Source organism: Scylla paramamosain, unplaced genomic scaffold, assembly GCF_035594125.1.
Source record: "Scylla paramamosain isolate STU-SP2022 unplaced genomic scaffold, ASM3559412v1 Contig142, whole genome shotgun sequence".
Taxonomy (NCBI): domain Eukaryota; kingdom Metazoa; phylum Arthropoda; class Malacostraca; order Decapoda; family Portunidae; genus Scylla; species Scylla paramamosain.
The window spans coordinates 135001-142334 of NW_026973807.1; the positions used below are offsets into that span (position 1 = coordinate 135001).

General features: G+C 40.0%; 1 long non-coding RNA gene across 1 annotated transcript in view; it reads left to right on the forward strand.

Annotated features, from left to right (window-relative positions):
* The window catches only part of LOC135099525 (uncharacterized), a 47585-nt gene extending 42948 nt beyond the window's left edge, over positions 1 to 4637 (forward strand). Inside the window, exons 9-10 of the long non-coding RNA XR_010268066.1 lie at positions 531 to 711; positions 4194 to 4637. This is a non-coding gene — a long non-coding RNA (uncharacterized LOC135099525). The remainder of the gene's footprint in view (positions 1 to 530; positions 712 to 4193) is intronic.
* The last annotated feature ends 2697 nt before the right edge of the window (positions 4638 to 7334 follow it).

Consider the following 7334-nt stretch of genomic DNA (forward strand, 5'->3'; position numbering starts at 1 on the left):
TTATTATTTTTTTCTTATTATTTGTTTGTTTCCCTTGGCCGGTGTTCCTCCTACAGAAAAAAAAAAAAAATAAATAAATAAAACTCCACGTGGCTGGCCAGTCATCAGTGTGGTGGTCTTGAAGAGGCAGTCTGTCTCAATGTAACTTGCCAGAAATTGTGCTGAAAAATTGTGCTACAGGGAGGGAGGGAGGGAGGGAGGGAGGGAGCGGAAAGGAGATAGTCATTTGTTTGTCTGCCTCTCTCTCTCTCTCTCTCTCTCTCTCTCTCTCTCTCTCTCTCTCTCTCTCTCTCTCTCTGTCTGTCTCCTCTTCCTAACCTAACTACTACTACTACTACTACTACTACTACTACTACTACTGCTACTATCTACTACTACTACAACAACAACTACTACTACTACTACTAGTGCTACTACTACTACTACTACTACTACTACTACTACTACTACTACTACTACTACTACTACTACTACTACCACTACTACTACTACTACTACAACTTTTAACCTAACCCTTTACTCTCCGTCAGATTTGCATCAACCAGCAGCAGCAGCAGCAGCAGCATGTCAGTAGTAGCAGGAGTAGTGAATGGTCACTCGTATGTGGTGACTACTTGGACTATCAGGCCGCCCTTGTAGTGTGCTGGACTATTGGTCAACAAGGAGCCCTGAAAGTTACGTGGTACAACTATTTCGGCGATAGTAATGGCTGTAAGTAGTAGTAGTAGTTGTAGTAATAGTAGTAGTAATAGTAGTTATGCGTGTAATGTCAATATGGTCCATTTTGTAACTGTAATTGGAAAAATTCTCGACTTTATGTTTCTTAAAGGCGTGACGTAATTAGAGAAAACGTATGTATTTTAAGGGACACTAGCCTGTACTTCATTATTCCTGTTTATTGCTATTAAAGGAGTTTCTTGATAGTTTTACTTGTATATACTATTTAAATCTACTATTCAATTTATTATGTGTAAGTGGGAGATGTCAGAGAAAGAGCCATATTTATAATTTTCATTTGTAAGGTCAATAAGGTCCATTTTATTAAGTAAATTTATAAGATGCTCGACCTTATGTTTCTTAAATGAGTGACGTAATTAGAGAAAACGTGTGTCTTTTAAGGAACACTATCCTATACTTCATTAATGTGGTTATTGTTGTTATACGAGTTTTCCGGTGTATATACTATTTAAATCTATTATTTTGTGTTGTATAATACTATGTTTGTATGGTAAAACTAAGAGAAAGAGTCATATTTGTAATGTTTACATGTAAGGTCAATATGGTCTAGTCTGTAACTGTAATTTGAAGGATTTTCAACCTTTTGTTTCTTAGTAAATGACGTAATTAGAAAAAACGAATCTTCTTTAAGGGGAAACTAAACAACAATGAATTATTCCTCTTTATTCTTAATACTGCAGATATTTGGGTAGTTTTGGGCGAATATTATATTTAGACGTAGTGTTTTGTAATGTGCGGCAGTACTAGATGCCACACTGAAGTGGTAGAAGTGAGAGAAGAAGCCTTATTTATGAAATGTGACAGAAAACCTAACAATGAATGGAGGGTGAACAAGGAGGAGCGACAGAGGGAAGAAAGGGGCAAACAACAGGAACAAAAGGAACAACACGAATAGGAGAGAGAGAACAGGAGGAGGAGGAGGAGGAAGAGAAACTGAAAGATACGGAAGAGAAGGAGGAGCAGGAGGAAGAGGAAGAGGAAGAAGAGGAAAACAAAGAAAAACTTCGATAACAAAACTCTCTCTCTCTCTCTCTCTCTCTCTCTCTCTCTCTCTCTCTCTCTCTCTCTCTCTCTCTCTCTCTCTCTCTCTCTCTCTCTCTCTCTCTCTCTCTCAGCCGCTGCAGTAATTTATCACACCAACATTCAAACACCTCGCTCATACCGAGATGAAAAGATGAAAAATGGACAAATATAAAATAATGATCATGTCATAGTGAAATGAGAATTACGAAAAGAATGATAAATAAATCATACAATAAATAAAACAAGTGGCAAGTGTCTTATGTTGACACATCCTGTGATCATGCCACTGCACTGCGTCATACTGTCAGTCACAGATTACATTTCGCGCGGTGATCGTGTGCGATAGAGACCAGTCACCCCATACACCCCCATCTGAACCCTCTCAACCTCACCAACCTTCCGTACCACCTCCCTTTCTATATCATCAACCTTTCTCACCTTCCCACCACTCCCACCCCCGCTCACCTTCACCTGTTCCTGCTATTTTTTCTTGTCAGCTTCCTTCTCTTCCATCATCACCCATCGTTCCTTCCCCTCACCACTCACCCTCACCACCCCCACCACCTTCTCCTTCACAGTCAACCCCTCCTTCATCTCACCCGCTCCCTCATCCCTCACCACCACCCGCACCACCTTCTCCTTCACAATCACCTCCTCCTCCATCTCCCCCGCTCCCTCATCCTTCACCATCACCCTCACCACCACCACCACCACCATCACCGCCACCAGCTGCAGAAGACACATTTGACTCAGTCTTTCAACACTCGTATATTATATCAGTCTGAGGAAGAGGAGCACGTTTACACCACTCCACCATCACCATCCTCTCACGAAAACTAGTAGGTAAAATATAAACTGCAGTTTGTTTTAGACTGAATATTGGTGTGTAAGGCACAATGGAACCATTCCAGATATGCCCATACATAGTATGTTATGATTATATTTAGTTTTGATGAATGTTGGTGGTAGAGTTCAAAGTTTGCCGCACGCGCGGAAATCCCGGATATGGCGCCGGCGCGCGTTTTGACTGGCCATGCCGAAGAGGTTAAGGGGCTCGTAGTAGTGGTGGTGGTGGTGGTTGTGGCTGTGGTTGTGGTGGTGGTTATAAGAACATAAGAAGTGAGGAGACTGCAAGAGGTCAAGTGATGGCCTACACAAGGCAGCTCCTCTATCCACACCATTGGAGCAATCCAACGCCTACCCATCCCATCTATCCTCCCTATCCATGCTCTCATCTAGCCCTTTTTTTAAACTATCTAATGTTTCACCACTAACCACATGTCTACTTAACCTGTTCCAGTTATTAACCACCCTATATATACATAACAACCTCTACCAGTTATATTAAACCTTCTAACACTATAACTAAAGACAGAGACAGAGACATTTAAGACAGACAGACAGACAGACAAAAAAGACAATTTTAACAACAACCTCTACGAGTTATATTATTAATCACTACAACACTATAACAACAATGACAATATAGCGGTTGTACATATCTGATTAATTAATACCAGAACAAGAGGCAGTGGTATTGTATTTAGTGGTGTGTGTGTGTGTGTGTGTGTGTGTGTGTGTGTGTGTGTGAAGTCATGAGGAGATTTGAGACTAATAAGAATGTCCTCTCTCTCTCTCTCTCTCTCTCTCTCTCTCTCTCTCTCTCTCTCTCTCTCTCTCTCTCTCTCTCTCTCTCTCTCTCTCTCTCTCTCTCTCTCTCTCTATATATATATATATATATATATATATATATATATATATATATATATATAAGAATAATATAATTATAGGAATAATAAGGATAATAATATTTTTTCACGGTCAACCGGTCAACCGTTGGAAGCTCAAACCACCCCTACCCCATCCTCCCTTATCTCTCCCCTACCTCCTCCCCTCCCCTATCTCTCCCCTACCTCCTCCTCTCCCCTTTACTCCCCTCACCCCCTCCCACCCTCCTTGTCTTCCCTTCGTTTTCACTGTCAAGGTCAAATCTGACAGTTTTACCCCCACCACCAACCCCCTCCGTCCCTGTCTCACTCATTTCAAAACACACACACACACACTCACGTATCATTACGTAGATACCGTAGGAAAGATCGATACCATATTAGCTCTGAGCTAGGGACGTAGGGGAAAAGCTGGCTGTGTCGAGAGACCAGCAGGCGACCAGAAGGTGAATTACACACACACACACACACACACACACACACACACACACACGTAATTATGATTTTGAAAGTTTGATTAAATGTCCATTGACCAAATGTCCTTCGTTGAAATGTGCTTTAGCCATCGTTCCGGCCACGAATGAAACCAGGTATATAATTGATTTACAAAGACAGACCATTATGAGGAAGGCAGAATTGATGGTGCAATGCAAAAATGTGTAGGACTATACCAAAGTAAACTATTAAAATGTATTTATTTTCCAGTTGCAGAAAGGGATCTGATGATGTCCTCCAAAGCAATATAATACCACCATTGCTAGTCCTGTTTGGTTATCCCATTAACAAAAAAAAAAAAAAAACTTATAAGAATAAAAAGTTTGCAAGGTCCTGTATTGCAGTAAGTGGTGGTGGACAACAGTGTGAAAGTTTGTGTTTTATCTCTTCATAATTTACTTATGCATACATTTTGTATTTAGCACTATGAAAGTTGATAGCAAGTTTTTTGCATGCAGGTCGTGGTGCTTTAAAATCAGGACATTTTTTTAATTTGTCAAATCATTACACAAATGTACACTCCTCAGAACCAGGATATAGAATTGGATGTGAAATTGATGGCTGTTCTAGATCATACAAATCTGTAAAGTATCTACTAAGACACATTCGTTCACATCACGCATTATTTTATAATTGCCATCTTAATAGAGTGAGGGGAAATTTAAAGTTTGTGATGATTCCTTACCTGATCCAGAGATTAGGATTTGTATGCTGAGTGAAGCTGGTGTGGAAATGATAACTGACGAAGGAAACGAATGTGCTTCATCACATTTAAATATCAACTGGACCCATGAAATTGTTACAAGGCTTTTAGCACTGAGAGAGGAGAAGTTGCTCCCTTCTGTAGTTATTAAAGATTTCACTGAACATTTGCAAGACCTTTTGGCTTTGCAGCACACTCAAACTATGAATAAGGTAATAAGTAAACTTAAAGAGGATGGAATTGATCCCAAAACGTTAAATGATCTCATGAATTCCTCATCACCTGCAGGCTTTGTGTGTTTAATATTGAACACCCCAAAATTGTGAACATTTCCTCCGTTTCACAACATCCCATCTCTTAGGTATCAAGTATGAAAAAGGTAACACTTTCAAAAACAACATCTCTACTTGTAAAACTCAATGAAGTAAAGACAGAATTGAACTATAAAAATGCACAAATCTGCTTTCAAATATATTCAACTCCACACATAATGCCTCTCTCTCTCTCTCTCTCTCTCTCTCTCTCTCTCTCTCTCTCTCTCTCTCTCTCTCTCTCTCTCTCTCTCTCTCTCTCTCTCTCTCTCTCTCTCTCTCTCTCTCTCTCTCTCTCTCTCTCACATACATGCATAAACACAACAGCTATAATGAGAGAGAGAGAGAGAGAGAGAGAGAGAGAGAGAGAGAGAGAGAGAGAGAGAGAGAGTGGTATCCTCGCCTGACCTGGTAACACTGCAAAAAAATACACATCTGGCAATGCAGACCTGCCAGACGCCAGCCAGCCGGGGACCCCACGTCGACACTAGTGCTCTAACCTGACCTAAGTTAACCTAACATAACTAGACTGCATAGACTCAGCTTGCTGTTACACTTGCTGTTGTGCTGTTGTGTGTGAACGGTGACAGATTAACAACATTTCTGCATTACTGACAGGAGAAACACGCTTTTAAAAGGCTCTAGTTGAAATGACACAGGTTTTCAAGGGTGTTTTTACAGTTACAGTGACATATTAACAACATTTCTGCATTACTGACAGGAGAAACACGCTTTTAAAAGGCTCTAGTTGAAGTGACGCAGGTTTTCAAGGGTGTTTTTAAAGTTGCAGTGACATATTAACAACATTTCTGCATTACTGACAGGAGAAACACGCTTTTTAAAAGGATCTAGTTGAAGTGACGCGGGTTTTCAAGGATGTTTTTACAGTTGCAGTGACATATTAAGAACATTTCTGCATTACTGACAGGAGAAACACGCTTTTAAAAGGATCTAGTTGAAGTGACGCGGGTTTTCAAGGTTGTTTTTACGGTTCCAGTGACAGATTAACTACATTTCTGCATTACTGACAGGAGAAACACTCTTTTAAAAGGCTGTAGTTGAAGTGACGCGGGTTTTCAAGGGTGTTTTTACAGTTGCAGTGACATATTAACAACATTTCTGCATTACTGACAGGAGAAATGCTTTTAAAAGCTCTAGTTGAAGTGCCGCAGGTTTTCAAGGGTGTTTTTATAGTTGCAGTGACAGATTAACAACATTTCTGCATTACTGACAGGAGAAATGCTTTTAAAAGCTCTATTTGAAGTGATGCAGGTTTTCAAGGGTGTTTTTACAGTTGCAGTGATAGATTAACAACATTTCTGCATTACTGACAGGAGAAACGCTTATAAAAGGCTCTAAAAGGCTCTAGTTGAAGTGACACAGGTTTTCAAGGGTGTTTTTTACAGTTCAGTGACATATTAACAACATTTCTGCATTACTGACAGGAGAAACACTTTTAAAAGGCTCTAGTTGAAGTGACGCAGGTTTTCAAGGGCGTTTTTACAGTTCCAGTGATATATTAACAACATTTCTGCATTACTGATAGGAGAAACACACTTTTAAAAGGCTCTAGTTGAACTGATGCAGGTTTTTAAGGGTGTTTTTACAGTTTCAGTGACATATCAACAATGAGTTAAGTTAAGTGATGTCAGGTGTGGTTAGGTGTGGTTAGGAGAGGTTTGGTGTGGTTAGGTGAGATTAGATGTTATTAGGTGATGCTTGGTGTGGTTTTGTTATGATTGGTGAGATTTCGTGAGGTTAGGTGAGTTTAGTTGTGGTTAGGTGAGGTCAGGTGAGCTTAACTGTGGTAACTTCAGGATGGGTGAGGTTATGTGAGGTTACATAAGGTTTCATGAGTTAAGATGATTTTAGGTAATGTTCAGTGGGATTATGTGAGGTTAGGTAATGTTAGCTGAGGTTAAGTGAGTTAAGATGAAGTTAGCTAATGTTGAATGGGGGAATATGAGGTTAGGTGATATTAGCTAAGGTTAGGTAAGGTTAAGAATGGTTAGGAGGGGTTACATGAGGTATGTGTGGTAAGTTGTAGCTAGGTAAGGTTAGGTTAGTTTAGGTGAGGTTAGATATTGTCAGGTATGATTAAGTGAGGTTAGGTGACTTAGGTGAGGTTATGTGAGATTAAATGACGTTAAGAGAGGTTAGGTGAGGTTATGTGTGGTTAAGTGAGGTTAATTGTTTGGTGATGTTTTGTTAGCTTAGGTGAGGTTAGTTGAGGTTAGGTTAGGTTAGGTTATGGGTGGTTAAGTGAGGATAGGTGAGATTAGGTGTGGTTACATAAGGTTAGGTGAGGTTAGGGTGTGATTAAGAGAAGTAATGTAA